General features: G+C 37.0%; 1 protein-coding gene across 4 annotated transcripts in view; it reads left to right on the top strand.

The window, feature by feature from the left end:
• The window catches only part of SLC5A8 (solute carrier family 5 member 8), a 98,869-nt gene that overhangs the window by 13,488 nt on the left and 68,133 nt on the right, over positions 1 to 17,248 (top strand). The window lies entirely within an intron of this gene.

Raw genomic sequence — 17,248 nt, 5'->3', positions numbered from 1 at the left:
TCATGACGTAGAGAAGCTTCTCTTAGAGCAAGTGTATCTCAGAATTATCAAAGGGCTCTAAGTCACCCTAATAATGAGCTTTTACCACAAGCAGAAAGAATGTAAGCCACATTTAGTCTTAAAAGATACTGTACTTTGCACTGCATTTGTGACAAGAATCTCAGAGCCATTGTCTTTGCTCTTGGTGATTGAAAGGAGCGAATGAAGTGCCTGTGAGCCTGACATGGTCCTTCTTTCCTGAGCTGTAAGAAGGGAACTTGACTCAGATGCACCTAGGTACAGCCATTGTTGACCGCCTATTTATTGTAGACAGGCGCCATAAATGGTGATGAGTAAAGCCGGGTGTCCGGCGCTTTCTATTACACCATGCTGGAAGCTGCCTGGTCAAGTGGAGAGGATGGCCGTTGAGATCAGCTGAATCTGGATTAATCCTGGCTCTGTTTTGTACAGGGGTCTGTGATTTAGACTATGTAATCTCTTTGAACCTTAAATTTCCTCATCAAAAAAATGTAGAATAATATCACTCACCTTGCAGGATTGTTGAAACCTAGCAAGTATTTAGTAAATGTTAATTTTCTTACTCTTTCTGAAAGCACTAAATGTAAGTACAATGTTGGTAGGCTCAGAAACTGTTTATGTAGCTTTTCTGAATCTTGTATTATTTTAGTAGTTGAGACATTTTATTACAAAATTGTCTTATTACAAAAGCAATGCCTTTTTTGTGACACAAGAATTAAAATATTTAGACAAGCAAATAGAAAAACTGGAAAATTATACACAATTTGAATATGTAGTTAGAGCTTCTGTTAACACCCTTGGGTGTATCATTCCATAACATTTTTTTATGTCTATAAATACTTATTAAAAATGTAATTATATAATACGTATTATTTTATAACCTCCTTTTAAAAAATACAATAGATGTTATTATGGAAACCCTTGGGAAAATCTTTCATGACAAAGTTAGGTAACAATTTTTCTTTGTCATGGGAAGCAGTTGAGATGAATACACTATGACAGTTGTCTATTGTTATTAAGTAAGTTATACCAAAATTTCAGTACCCCTTTCCCAGAGAAAGGCCACTTAGCTGCTGTAAGGAAAGAAAATAAGTAACATCTACAAATCTCCTTCTTGAAGCCCCTTTGTTTAGAAATCATTTTTGTTTTCTTTAAAGGGTTGTATAAAAACTAGAAAGAAACTTGCCCTTTGTATTCAAAACAAGGCAAAAAGAGATTTGTGATGGGATATTGTCTTAGTTTGGGCTGCTAGAACAAAATACCACAGACTGGGTAGCTTAAACAACAAACACTTATTTTCTCACAGTTCTGGAGGATGGAAGTGGAGATCAGGATGCCAGCAGATTGGTTTCCTGGGGAGAACTCTGTTCCTGGTTTGCAGATGGCCAACTTCCAGCTGTGTCCTTACATAGTTCAGAAAGAGAAAGAGAGAGAGAGACAGACAGACAGATAGACAAAGACTGAGAGAAATCTAGTTTCTTCCTCTTCTTATAAGGACGTTAATCCCCTCATGGGGGCTCTACCCTGATGACCTCATTTATTTAAATCTAATTACTTCTAAAGGCCCAACTCCTAATAACATCACACTGGGGGTTAGGGCTTCCTATGAATTTTGGAAGGGGACACATTCAGATCATAACAGATATTATTATAAGCCCATAACTTCTACTCTAGAGAAGACAATGAATAGGAGCAAAACATCTCCCACCCCTTTTGATCCATCTTGTTAGAAAAAATAACTGGATTGACTCAGACTGGCAACCTGGCTGCTGTGTGGATGGTTGAGGAATTTCACCCTTGGGTAAGGGATGAAAGCAGTACAGGTAATGTCTGTATATTACTTAGTGAAGTATTTCATAGAGAACCAAGGTAGAGTGGTACCTGTTAGTCAGTCTGCTATATCTTGTGTCCTCAATATCCTTTTCATTGAAAGTAAACGAGAATCAAAAGTCTTGCTAAGGACTTTTTTAGAGGGATGGAGGAGCTACATCCCTAATTTGGGCAAGCTGACTAACCCTAACTTATCTTTCCATAACAATAGATATGATGTTTGCTTAGTATGCAGTTGTACAGACTGTTCCCTCAGTTTCTCAAGTGGAGAGGGTGATTGAGAAAGGGATCTAACTCTTTATAAAAAGCCTACACTCCATTCCAGGGATTGCCTTTTGTTATCATTCAACAAGTACCATCTGAGCTCCTACAAATAGTACTTGTGGTCCAGGCACTCTTTTATGTGTTAGGGACACTGTGGTAAACAAGACAGGCAAGGTTTCTCTTCCCATGCTGCTTACACCCTGCTATTTGCTGACCTAAGATAATGATTATAAACTTAACACTGATGACTCTAGGATTTCCACTTAGTGATGCATCAGAAGCAAGGTGAAGGAAACCACAACATGAAGAAGGAGTATCTTTCTGGAATGTCACTTTCACTTGAGGACTTAAGGGGGAAAGAACATCACTTTTTAAAACTAAAAGAAACACTAAATATTTTTTATGGAATTGAAGCCTAAAATTTTAATGAAATTATAGAAGAAACAGGCCGCACAAACATTTCTTGTTTGTAGCATCTGTTCATAGCTGCACCCTGGATCACATGGGGGTGAGAGCTGGCTCCCCTCTGCGTATTGAGGGCATCATGGTAGAATTCTTTGAGAAAAATTGCTCTTGAGTTTATATCTCCTTCATAGAGCTCTTGGGAGAATTAGACGAGGTGACCCATGTAAAATGCCTAACATTGGACTGGCAATGCTCCATATATTCATTTGCTCCATATATTCATTTGCTGTCCTGCTGTCATTCCTCACAACAGTGGTGTGGAAAATCCATGGGCTTTAGAGTCAACAAACCAGGGTTTGAACACAGGCTCATCACTTTGGGGGTATCTCCAAGTCTCATTTTATATATTAGGATGTCCTTTCCTGGGGTAGGGTGCCTACAGTTTCCTCTTTTAGAGCTCTGGCCTATACCAAACTAGGATTTATAAAAGGGAGGAGGGAGAGAGAGGGCAAGTCTATGTTGAGAAGGAAAAAGTCAGTGTGTTTGTAGACCAGAGTATCTGAGTTATATTGTGAGAAGAGGCCAATAGCAGCAGGAGATTGGTTTATCTTATGAATGTTTCTCTTCCAGGTGGGGAGTGAAAGGGCTGTTTCCTCTATCCCCTTCACCTAAGCACAGGATCTGAAGCACTGTCTCTCTCTCATCCAAACACTACCCCTGGCTAAACCGAGGGGAAACTAGCTAGCCCCTATTTATACTTGTTGCCTGAGTCACATGCTAGAAAGGATGAGCGAGGCTTTGGGGAAAGACAGAGGAGAAAAAAGACTGATAAGACCTTGAGAAGGTGTTTAGAGGGAAAGAATTCCCTGATGCCCCTGTTAGTAAGGATGTGGTATGGACTAAGAGATGGCTCAAGGGGAAATCTGTGTGTGCTTGATGGAGCGACATCCTCCCCACAGTGTCCAAGTAAAGAATACAGTGAAGAGGTCACATATTGGCTGGTAATACTACTGCCTTCCCTCTCTACTCTCATCTTTTAAACTCTAAAGGTTTAAGACCTAAGTACCGAGAATACTGCGGTGCCACTCTACCCACTTGCTGACCACCTCTCTTTGTGAGTTGTTTACAGATTGAACTAAATTTGGTGGCATAAAAGTTCCTTTGGCCAACTCCACAGTCTGGTAAATCCAGCAATGATTCTGACTGCCCTGACCACATTGCTCATGCTTTCCTCTACCTTGAATGTTCTCTTAGCCTCCTTCTCTTGGTGAACTCTTGCCAGTCCCCCCAAAGTCAGATGAGGCATGATCTCTAAGAAACTTTTCTTGACCCAACTTTGAACTTCCACATGATATTTCTACCTTGTGGCTGTGTTTGTATGTTCGATCTGCTGAATATCTACTGGTAGGCTCCTGGAAAGCAAGCTAATGGTCTTAATAATCTTTTCATCATTCTAGTCATTCCAAGGATCTAGTCCAGGCCCTGCTAAATAAATAGTGGCTGTTATTATTGTATTTATTACCCCTTTTATCTTTGGTCAAAATGATAGTACGAGCACCTCTAGTTATGAGTATTTACAGATCAGTTTCTCTGAAAGGCAATCTGAAGTGGAAATTTGTTGGGAAGAGCTCTCAGGATCAATCCCTCTAGAATAATGAATGAAGCAATATGTGGCAGTGGAAGAAATTGGACTACGTTATTCCAAGGCTGCCATAACAAAGGCCTAAATTAACCGCACAGGGACCTTTGGAGCAGGGATGGCCCTGCACAGTTGTCCTGAGCTGTCCTCAGTTAGAGCAAGGAACCAAGTCTTTTCACTACACATCAACAAGTCAAAGCATGCAGGCAGCTCCTGACAGGGGACATGATATTGGATGAAGAGTCTCTTGTCTGCTGAGGGCAATGTGACTATTACTCATCATAGACTCCACAGCTGAGGAAATGCATGTTTCAGTCCTGGAGGGACAATGGATGGTGCAATCCAGTGTCCATCATGGTCCATACCAGTTGCTACTTGGATCTACCATCTTCATGTAAAGGGGCTTTCCTGACTAGCAAAAATGACAACTTCCCTAAAAGGTCTATACATACCCCAACATGGGTAAAGAGATGATATTCTTGTTTCTACTTCAGTTTTTTGTCGGTTTGGTGAGCATGAGTTCTGCCTAAGTAGATTTCTGAACCTAAAATTTGAGGCCCAGACTTAGAATCTTCGAGAACCTGCCAAGATATTTAAAAGCCTTTTGAAGGCATTTATAAGACTCTCCATTCAGATCTCTTTATGTAAATGTAGCATTTCCTGAGTAATATAAATTTCTTAGAAATATAGTTATCTGCAGAGAAAAATTTAAAATGAACACACACACACACACACACACACACACAGACACACACACACACACACACACGAGATTGCAAATTTATTGTTTCAGACCCTGCAAATTAGATCCTAGACTAGGAACCCGCTTCTTCCCCGACCCTGAAAGTAACTTGCAAACTCCTACCTGAAAAGCAAATCAGCCTCTCCTTTATGATAATTCTCTTTAAATGTAAAAGTTTTAAAATCAAAGATGGTAACCAAAACAAAGTGAAACCTTGTAAATTTAGAAATGTCTGAGGTCTAAGGAGGGTATTTTATTTAGTTAAGTTACTTGCCTGGCAATTTCAGTTTGCAACCCCTCTACTGGAATTGGAGAGGCCAGTTAGAAGGTGAACGTCGGATGAAAGATTACTAGAAACTGAACTAAGGCAAAAATATAGCGATGAAGATGAGAGGGGTGGATTTGAGAGCCATTAGGGTACAAAATAAAGTATTTGATGTCTGTCCACATGACTGTAGTTCCATCACCTGGGCTTCCAAATGAAGCCAGTGACTAAAAAAGGAATACAGGAGGAAGGAGGCTCGGAGGAAGGTGGTATCTTTGTACTTAGGCATATTGGATTTTGAGTGTCCTTTAGAAGGCTGCATGGGGTGCTTAGGAAAGAAGTAAAGACTGAAGATACAAATTTAGAGCCATGAGCATGTGGCTAATAGTTGAGATATGAAAGAAGTTGCGTTTTCCTAAAGAGCAATTAGAGTATTAGAAGACAAATCCTGTGGTACACCAACATTTAAAGTGAACAGCAGAAGGAATCCAGCAAGGAAACAGACATGGTTAGGAAGTAGATGAATCAGAGTCAGCAATTCAGGCTGTGCTCAGGAGGTTAGTTCTTCCACTGGTCCCACCTGGCCTTCTTGCATCTGCAATCAGTGGCTGGTCAGTTAGGCACTCTGCTTCTGCAGGTGCTTTACAAGCATCTGGTTGTCTCACATTTGCCAGTGTTGTATTGGCCCAAGTAAGTCACATGGCTAATCCAGACTCAAGGGATGGAGAAACAGATTCTACCTCTTGATGGGAGTATCTATAATATCATCTTGCAAAGGCATAGATGGATGGAAGGAAGAAATCGTGGCCACCTTTAAAATCTACAAGATGATATTATTACTCTCATTTTAGAGATGGGAAAATGGAAGCACAGAGAGTTGAAATAACTTGCTTACGCTCGCAGAGCTAGGAAGTGGCAGAGCCAGGATTTCAACCTAGGTAGACTGTCTCAAGTCTGTACTTTATTAACTACATTATGCCACCTCTTGTAACTATGTTTATACCTCACGATAACAGACACTCAACAAAAATAGGCTCTCCGTTTCGTAATATAAAAGGCAGCATCAAGAGGGGCTTCAGAAACCATTAATTTTAATAGAATAGAAAATGCTGTGTCAAAATATTAGGCATCCCTATCAATAATGACTTTCATGGATTAATATTGATTTTTAAGAACCAGGGATATTGATTGTAAACTTTATTTGGCCAAAGGCATAGCAACAGATATTGCTTTCAAAGTGACAAGAATTGGATAAAAATATAGGGCAAATCAAAACTAAAGGAGAAAAACAAAATTAGTAGCTTTTTGAAGGTAAGTTGGTTAATTATTTTTCCAGTTATCATTTGTTAGTTTTTTTTCATACATTAACTTGGAGCTCACAAACTGGCTGAATTTTAAATTAGCTAATGTGGAATTAAAATCTTAAGTAATGTGGTGACAGAAAGAAATCTAATTATGAGCGGTGAACACACAATGCAATATATATATGACTTACTGGTAAATTGTACACTTGAAAGTTATTGGATTTTATTAATATCACCATAATAATAATTTAAAAATAAAACCATAAGTAAACACAATAACCTGAAACTCACAGGATAAGGTTCAGAGTTCAGATATGTGTTTCACTTCTCTCAGAGTCACAATAAAAGAGCGAGAGGGAAGGAAGTGCTCTAACTGAATTTATGGAAGATAAATGTTCAGGCATTCACAGGAAAGAGTTAAATATTCTTAAAGATGCTTCAGGGATATAGGTGGCAATAGCCATAGTGGGTACTTGAGTGTGCATATGAATCATTAGTGGTGGTGGAGAAAGTTAACTGAAAAGTAGATTCTCAGGCCCATCCCAAAGTATTGTGATTCATCAGGTCTGGGATGAGTTCCAGCAAACCACGCTTGCTGATCCCTAACTCCAGATGATTCTGATACAGATAAACCCCAGAGCACATTTTAAGAGTAGATGCCATAGACATTAAGCCTTGGAGGAAATGAAGAACAAAAGAGAGAGTAGAGCAGAATAAAGCCATTTAGGTAGATACTTGAATCCAAAATTTCAGTAGGATTACGTTTCCTATACATTATCAAAGATCATTTTTTTTGTTTGAATAGAGGTCTTTGTTCATTAACCACTACTATTTTTCAGTAAAGTTTTCTTATACAAGTGAAATGATAAATGGGCATGTTCGGACATTGTAATATTGTATAAAATAACAAAGTGATGGACTAGAACCTACATGTTTATTTATCAACAGAGAACTGGCCAAATATATTTTGCAACAAATATACAATGGAATATTATGCAACTATGCAAAGAATGTGGATGAGGTACTAATAATCTCAAAAACATGTTAAATGAAGAAAGTGCAGAGGGGTATCTGTGGTATGTTGTGAACTTAAGTATGAAGGAGAGGAGCTGTGTATTAGTATCCACTTGTGTATACAGGAAAACAATCTCCGGAAGGCTATATGAGGAATTGGTCATTTATTGGGGGAAGGTGGGAACTGGCTAGATGAAGGTGGCAGAGGCGGGAGAGAGACTTCATTGTAATCATTTTTAGATTTTTAGATTCTTTAATCAGATGAGTGTATAATGATATATAATCTATTTAAAATATGAAATAAATGGAAGGGGGAAGAGAGAAATGAAGGAAAGAGGGAGGGACGGAAAGTAGGGATGGAGGGAGGGAAAGGGACACACTTAGATTTTACTAGGGTCTACCTCAGGGCACTAGGAAGGCTATTTGGCTCAGGGTACGACATTTAGGAAGGGTCTCAAAATTCTATATACAAATGAGATTTTACCCACACAATCACAAATACTATATTTACCAGCAACTTTAAACTTGTGTCCCATTGCCAAGTCACACCTTCTATAGTATATTTTGAACTACTATTTCAATAAATACTTTAATTACCTTTTGAATAACAATTTATTCTTCATATTATGCTTTGTTTACAAATTTACTAGTTAAAATTATTAACTTGTAAATATTTAAGAAAACCTACACATCGAGTAATCATGTGTTTGCATTTATTCACTTATACATACAGTTGGGAGCTTCAAAAAGTAGTAATGGGCTGAACTTCTTTCTCTGTGGCTCTGCACCAGCCCTGACTTATTTGGAGTTAATGATTGTACTCAGGAAGGCAGTCTGGGGTCTTCTGAAGTTAAATACATGTTGATTCTTCATAGTAAGACCTCAAAGTCTGGTTTATGAACTTTTGTGTATGGGTTTGTATGTGAAGGTGTGTATTCACAAACTATTGCTGAGTTTGAGCTGTGAGTCTTTTCTCTCCTGATGGAAAGAGACTGTATGTTTTTAAGTTCCATGTCCCTAACTAGATAGAAGAGAGTCCGGAATTTCAGATTGTGCTACCTTCACAGGATATAGGTGTGTATTTACTAAAACAAACATGGCTGTACATATGTTCAGGCATCTCTTTGTGGAAAGGGTACAGGGTAAGTGGAAACGTTGCTTCCATTGTTCTTGTGAGGCAGTGTGGTTCAGTGGTTAGGGGTGCTGACTCCAGAGCCGGACAGCCTGGGCTCAAATTCAGCATCACTGTTAGCTGGAAAATCTGGGGCAAGTGATATTAATCTTTACAAGTCTCTATTTCCCCATTTGTACAGTGGGTATAAAATAAGTGTTCCTGTTAATAATTATATCTACCTCAGAGGATTGTTCCAAGGGTAAAAAATATAATAACTTTAGGCACTTAGAACAGTGCCTAGCGTACAATAGAAACTATGTAAATGTTAGCTGTTATCATTCTGTTAGACTCCTAACAGATCACACAGAACTGGCAATTTCCTAAGTGACACTTTTAGTTCATTCATTATTCAAACAACACATGATATCATGGCCACCTAGATCTATCAGGCACTATGCTAGGCTCTGGGCAACTAAAAAAATGTACATTTTCCATTTCGTTAGAAAAGAAAAACTGATTATTCATGTCTTTTCATGAACCTTTGTGACTTTATCTGGAGCACAATTTCAAGGCGTGTGACTAGGCTCTCTGGCTTATCTATAAAGAACTCTGTCACTTCATCAAGCATGAATAATGTAGAGAGTATATTGGAATTCCCCAAAGCCAGCTCTTCCTGGGCATGCATTTGTGTCAACCCTGCAATGGTCATAGCTGCCAAGATTGGTAGACTATGGTGACCTCAAGGTGGGGCTTGGTGTGGGGACATACAATTCCTGGAATTTGCCCTGTTAACTTCTTGGAGAGCCTCTGTCCTGCTTTCCAAAAGCTCTCCTCCATCTAGTCTAAAGCCCGGATAATGAGGCTACACATTTTACTCTGAAAATTCTGACTTTATTCCAGTTGAATCTTTTGTACATGTTGTTAAATGTCTTGCATTGTTAGAAGGGCCAAGGGGCTCCTGCAGTGCATTCTTTTTAATTTTACTTAAAAGGAATTCATGAGGCTCTTTCATTTCGCATTAAGGATGAGAATGTGGAAGGGGGAGAGTAGGGTACGAGAATTAACATTTATTTAGCACTTGCTCTATGCCAGAAAGTTTGTGTATGTTGTCTTTTGGGGAACCTAGCCTAGACTAAGGACTGCGAGGCCAGGGGCCACGTCTTTGCTTCTCTGTATATCCACTGCAGCAACTAGCACACCGTCTTGTCCATAGTAAGTGCTTCATGTGTCAAATGATATGAATATATACCTGTTATGTGTACCATGTCTGTCTGTCTATCTACATGTCTGTCTGTGTGTCTATGTATGTATGTATGTATGTATGTATCTATCTATCTATCTATCTATCTATCTATCTATCTATCTATCTATCTAATTTTTGCTAAAGCTCATGTCATTTAAAAGTACACTTACCTTGGTTTTAGTTGAAGACCATCCCATAATTTCTATGTCAAAAATTGATTTTCTATTTACTATTATATGATAACTACAAAGCTAGTTAATTTGTTGTTGTAGTCCTTTGAACTTGAAGATGTTTTCAGTAGTGTGGATTAAGCACATCTGTGGGTTTGATGAAAATTAACTTTCTAATTAAAATGATTACATTGACCTTATTTCCATTACCATAAAACAGGACTCCCCTATCTTTCTATGTTGAAATCTTGGCATTGAAGAGCAGTTGAGGATGATGCATGCATATTGGAAAGTTGAACAAGGAGGGAGAGAGAAAGTGGGGTCACAGGAGGGAGCATACTGGCATCTCAAATTTCACCCCTTCCAACACTTCTTGGGTATTTCAGGTCAGAATTTAGAATTGAGATGAACTAATTGGAGATATTGTCTTCTGGGAATTGTTTATGCCTTGTAATTTAAATGTACATTAGGGCAGTGATTTCCAAAGTTTTGTCATTCTGTACTACCATCACAGTATTTGCTATACCTTTGCATTACCTGTACTAGTATTGATTTGATTTTTTTAATCAACTCTGTCTCTTACAATTAAATTATTTTTGGAAAAGGGACATCATATCATTAGCATAAAATTAGAGACAAGCATCACTTGTTAAATGTTGAATATACCTATAAAGGTAAATCTAATGAAAACAAAAGAAAATATTAGGAAAAATTCTAACTAAACCTGTCTTCTTTTATTTCTAAGCCTAAAGCGTTCTCCCTGTTTAGAGGGCTACTAGAACACCAGCAGCAACGGAGAGTTTACCTTGGGTGTAATCAGAAGGAATGAAAATGAATTTTAAGAAGAACTTTTACCCTGTATAATTCAATGTATTTTAATACCTATCTGAGCCACCACCTAAAATTATCTCCCATAATATACATCATCACACACATCAGAGGAGAAAATTCTCATTCTCATGATTTTGACATTTACTGCATATCCATTTTTTTTGTTGTTAAAAACACCAGTCATAAAAATTAGAAGAAGTAGTCTTCCATGCAGTTTAGATATTTCAATTTGATGTGTCTGGTAAATATTTTCCAATTAAAAACACAACATCTTGTCCACCATAGCAGCAGCTGTCTACCACACTACCTTCTAACCAGCATCTCATGAAAGTATTGCTTCCAACTGCATACAGACTTCTCTCCAAGAGAAATTCTGATAAACATGGAATATTAGATCTCTTTATAATCCTAGTGATTAAAAAACTTTTTATTAAACTATAATATACATTATAATCTGCACATATCATAGCAGTATATACATGAATTTTTATAAACTGAATGAAACCTTATAACCAGCTCCCAGATCAAGAAATATTACCAATACCATAGAAGCCCTGCTGCGTGCTCCTTCTCAGTTATTTTTCTACTCCCCTCCCTCTGCCAAGGATCACCACAGTCCTGACTTCTAAGAACATTGATTAGTTTTACCTATTTTAATATTTATATAAAGAGAAGAATACTATATGTTCTTGTTGTGTTTGGCTTCTTTGCTCAACATTCTTTCTAAGATTCATCCATATTGCTGTTATAGTTATAAATTATTCATTTACATTTCTGCATAGGATTTCATTGAATACATGAATTTATTTATCCATTCCACTGTTGATGGGCACTTGGAAATTTCCATTTGGGGGCCACTAGACTGCTGCTGTGAACATACTAGCACATGTCTTTTGATGAATATGTGTATGTCTTTCTGTTGGGTATACACATAGGAGGATTGAAGAGTCTAAAGCGTTATTTACATTCAACTTTAGTATCAGTTTTCCAAGAGGTTGTACCTGTTTACACTCCCATCAGTGATATATATGGATTCAGGTAGCTGCACATCCTTGCTAAGTTTTGGTATTTTCTGTCTTTTTCATTTCAGCCATTCTGGTGGAAAAGTAGTATATCATATTATGGTTTTAATTTGTAATTCCTTGATGACTTATGAAGATGGACACATTTCATATGCTTACTAGCTATTTGGATGTCTTCTTTTGTAAGTCTTATGGCCATTGTTTTATTAAGAGTCATTTTCTTGTTGATTTGTAAAAATTATTTGTATATTCTGGATATGTCAATTGTCTAATATAATCATTGCAAATATCTTCTTCAATTCTATGGTTGCTTTTTCATTCATACTCATGTCTTTTGATGAACAGAGTTCTCAATTTTAATATAATCTATCAATTTTTTTCTTTTGCATTTAGTGGTTTTTGTGTCCTATTTAAGAAATCTTTGCAAACTTAATTCTATGATGTTTTATCATATCTCAGTGATATTTTAGTGGCCACAAGTTCAGGTCATTTCTCATCTATAATAAATATCAATTTAGGTTGATACTTCAGTTACTTGTGAAAGATCCTTGAATATTTGGTTTCTGAGTAGAGTCTAATAACCAACAAATATGTCATGAGATGTCACATTGCAGTAAAATATTGTTTTCATCTTACTTATATTTTTGGGGTCACCTCCTAATTCTCAAATTGGGAAGATAATTCAAATTGTTGTTTACTCAACTCTTTTTTCAAAGTCAGCTTTACTAAAGAAAAAAACACCCATTCTGTACAAATAGGCCTTTGTCTGATGCTTTTTAGTAGCAAAGCATTCTCTTTCAGTGAATCTTATAACTTCATCTGCAATGGTTGGGAAATATTTCCTGCCATGTCAATAGTATTGTATTGTTATGAAGGTAACAACGATAGTAATAATGATAAGATGGTAAAGTGCCTACAGTGCACCAATACATTATGGAATAGGTACCATGGAAAGACACACTGCCAAGAATTTTGGCAGAGTGAATACAACACAGAATCTGAGGTTTACTATCTACCAGGAGTGACAGGAAAGTATAAAAAAAATGACTGAAATGTTTTATTGAGGAAGTTAACTCACCTGGAGTAAACTCATTTGATTTTCTATGCAGAACTGTTCTTTTTTGTACAGCTCTTCTCAAAGAACAGCAAAAGAAAAAACAAACAAACAAACAACAACAACAAAAACAAGTCAGAACGTATAGAGCCAAATATGTAAAAGGTTCAGTAGCTGAATGCAATTCTTTAATCTGATACTAACATTTGAAACAATACACAAATGGATAGCTCTGTTTTGTTAGTTCCTGCTCCGAATCTAGCTACCCCTTTCACTGATTATTTTGGAAGGCTAAATACTCTTCTCAAAGGCTGCCATTGATTAAAACCAGCTTAGAAAACTCTAAGCACTTCTGTGACAGCCAGTTTATAAGGCCTGTCAGAAAACCTGTCTACTTACCTTTTAATGTTGTTTTAACCAAAAGTGGCACTACCCTTTTTGGCATTAGACTTCACTTTGAAAAACTTTAGACACTGTGTAAAATCACAACCGCTTTCCACAGAAGACTGTCATCAGTTAACATGTTCACATAGAAATACCCAGGCATAGGGTTGGCAGAGTTAGCAAATAAAAATATAGGATACCCAATTAAATACGAATTTCAGATAAATAATGAATACTTTTTTTTTTAAGTATACATATGTTCCATGCTTATACTAAATTCATATTTAACTGGGCACCTATATTTTATCTGGCATCCCTACCCAGACATTGAAGATAATTCTAGAAGAAGAGTTTCTGACACTGCTTTGTATAATGGTGGCATTACAGGACTAGACTACAGTCTCTCAAGGCAACTACCGTGAGATTTTTTTGTAAAAAGAGGATCACCTTATCTTATTGTCAGCCTTCATAATGTTATAGCCAAGAAAAGCACATGTTAGGAGGTAACAAGCCATAAAAAGTATGTGGATTTCATTAGTCTTCATTGTTTATAACACCTTGACCAATCTCTTATATTAGTGAATAAACAGTTCCTTGTAATCTCTCTAAAATCAACCTATGCTTTTTTAATGAGTCAGATCAACTTTAAAGAGAAACATTCTTTATTGAGGTATGAATGACATGTAATAAACTGTACATATTTTATGCATACAACTCAATGAATTCGGGCCGATCAATTGGCTTTATTCGAATATCATAGGGAACAATGAATAAAATAAATGGGAAGTTGTACTACCATAACAACAAATGAAAAAGGGAATTCCCCACTGAAGATTTACCTTAACTTTGACCAGTTCCTGGTCTTTTTTCCTTTTATTACCCTGGTGGAGAGGTGTGAGATTACCTGAGGAAGTACCCCAGTGCCTCTTGTGTTTGTTTAACCATCGTCTAGTAATAGCACCTCATCATTACATAATCCAAGCAGTAAACGCCATTAGCACACAGACGGTTTATAGAAATGAGAGGGCTGAGGCTGTGATGCATGAGGCATGCAGTCAGGTGTTTTGTGTCCTTTCAAGTATTTTTCTAATGCTTATTACACAGTCACTTTTTTTCCTGACACAGTGTGCCTTCTATACTCAACATGAATTTCTTTTTAATCATTTTTCTTTGTGCTTTCAGTAATTTCCAGTTTTATTTTTAAAAGTGAAAAGTTACTTTTCTGTACAAGAAAATCAGTAGAAGAATTTTGTGAGCAAGCAGGAAAGGCAATTAGGTTCTCATTCGGTCAATAGTCTTTTCATAACAGAGTTTCTTTGGCCAATTATTTTTTCAAAAAATGTGTGTTACTGAGTACAAAGTGAGATGCTTAAAGTTGGAAGAAAATTGAGAATTATTACTGCTTTTGCAAGTCTGAGTCTTGGCCTGAGGATGGAGAATAATTGGGACGTTGAGGATGGAGAATAATTGGGGCATTAAAGATGAAAGAATTGCTAAGAGGTTCAAAGAAAACAATCAAATGAAAAAAAAGAGAGAGAGTGAGGGAAACAATTATTAACTACGAAAACCTAATAGTTACATATGAAAGTCAATTTCTTCTTAATACACTATGTGACTTGGCTGTGAATAATATTTATATCATTATAATAAAATATGAATAATATTTATATCATTATAATAAAATATATGCTGATTTTTTTTTCTTTAACAAAAAGTTATAATCGATCACTATTGGGAAAATTGGGGATAGGAAGTGTGTGCATATCTGGGTGAAGGTGGAGAAAGAAGGGAGCCTGGTAATGGTGCCAAATATACAGTTTCCCTGGTAAGAAGTTAATAGAAAATACCTAACCCTTAAAACATCAAGAAATTGCTATAGTACATAGTTAACTTAGAAATATGGAGGTCAATACTAGAGGAAAAAGCTCAAAGAATATAAAGTGGTTTTTCTGGGGAGTAGGAATCAGGAATTAGGATACCTATGGAAAGGGATATTGCTTATTTAGTTATAAGCCTTGCAGTACTATTTGACCTTTTTACTCATATACATGTATTAGCTTAATAAAATTAAAATTTTAGTAAAATCAAGATCCCCCTAAACTAATATCAAAAATTTTTAAATGGTAATAAGTCAAAAAAAGGAGAGGATTATTTCAGGCAGGATATGAAACAAGTTTTGTGAATAGATTTTAGGACCATAACCTGTGCATGAGGATGGGACTTCCTAAATTTTGATAATGGTACTAGGTCTGCCTTAGGAGATTCTAGGTATAACTTGGTTTCCTTCTGTTCAGTTCTTTCTTGTTACTTGTTGCGAGTGAACAGCATTGACTCTTAGTGGACTGCAGACCGCCGGCCTTAACAAAGCTAACATGTCTAGGTCTATCGCATTCCGTTTTTCTAGAAATAAACATGGGAAATAAACATAAAGTTTTGGACCTTGTGGGTCCTTTTCTGATCTTAGAGTAAACTGGAAATTCATGCCTCTTTCCTTTCTTTGCTCTTTTTAAAAAGTTGAAGGAGATTCTGTTGGTGCTTGATGGGGAGAGCTTTTGCCAGATTAAGCATGTGGGGTGCTATGTAAATTGACAATACAATCAGCTTAATGAGACTCTGCCAACTTTCAGAATTGTTCAGTCCAGCTTCAGATTTCTGGAGATAAGAGAAAACTTAGTCTACTAGGCTTAGACTTAGGTTTAGATTGGGTTGCAGGTGCTTCCCACGTGGCTAGCAAAATCTCTTTAACTGCTAGAATTGGAAAAGCAGCCCAGGCTGAGCTAGGAGCATTTCTCATAGCTGTGCTAGGCCAGGTTTCCCCCAGGAACCAATTATCCTTTGACATCAAATACCCACCGGCCAGTGAAAGTTCTAACACACCTCGTGGTCCAGGTGGCTGCCCTTAGGAGAAGAAAGAGGCAGCGGAGATACAGTGCCAGTGAGCAGAGCTCTTGCAATGTGGGGTTATGTTCCTTCTTTTATGTCTTTACAAGAAAAGAAATTTGGAGTGTTTATTTGCTGCTGTTGGTCCTTCTCTTCATCTTAGAGGCTCTGGGCCCATTTGCTGCAGTATAAAGGCAATTGTGCTACTTCTGTCACAGAGGGGACTGGACTGGGCCCTTCCCCAAATCTCCAGTGATAGCCCATGTCACATAGAGCTTGAGAGTCAAGTACAGTTTGCTGCTGGGGTGCCACATTCAAAAACATCTCCCTTAGACATTCCTAGATCTCAGGAGAAGTAGAAGCACACCTTATGTTAAGCCCAAAATGTAAAAATTGAGTCATAAAGTAACTTAGCAAATGGATATCTGCTTTGAGATAGGTGACTTTACAAAATATTTACCATAGGATATGTTAGACTATTAGATTGACAAAAAATTTCATATATAATAATCCTTTTCAGACATATATAGAACAATAGCGCTAGGGCTGGATATAAATGCTAACTAAAAAAAAAAAATCACAGCTATACTTTATGGATGATTTTCTGCTATTACAGATTTTTTTTTTGCTTCCTACCTAAGTCCTATTTACACAACTAGACTAAATAATGTCCTTGAAGTCAAGGAATGTGTGACACATTTCTTTTTATCTCAGTTCCTAACCTATATCTTATGGTACTCAATATATGCTGTGTACTAATGATGACATTTACAAATACTTCTTGCTATATAAAATATTGATGAATTACCATCATAAAAATCTGAGTTAGATTAAGGGATTTTAGGTCATCTTCTTTTTGCTTATCTGCATATTCTAATTTTTCTATGATGATTGGGGGTGGGGGAGACTCTCTGCCCTCAACAATATTCTTCCCTCTTAAAGGGAAAGGGGTCACAAATGTACTTGAATGTGATAATAAAAATAAATAAAACAACCAAAGCTAACTTCTATTGAGCACTTACTACATGCCAGGAACTGCTTTAAGCGCTTTACATATATTAGCTCATTT

This window comes from Pteropus vampyrus, unplaced genomic scaffold (assembly GCF_000151845.1).
Source record: "Pteropus vampyrus isolate Shadow unplaced genomic scaffold, Pvam_2.0 Scaffold16, whole genome shotgun sequence".
Taxonomy (NCBI): domain Eukaryota; kingdom Metazoa; phylum Chordata; class Mammalia; order Chiroptera; family Pteropodidae; genus Pteropus; species Pteropus vampyrus.
The sequence above is the reverse complement of the archived record's forward strand: the minus strand, read 5'-3'. Positions and strand labels throughout refer to the sequence as shown.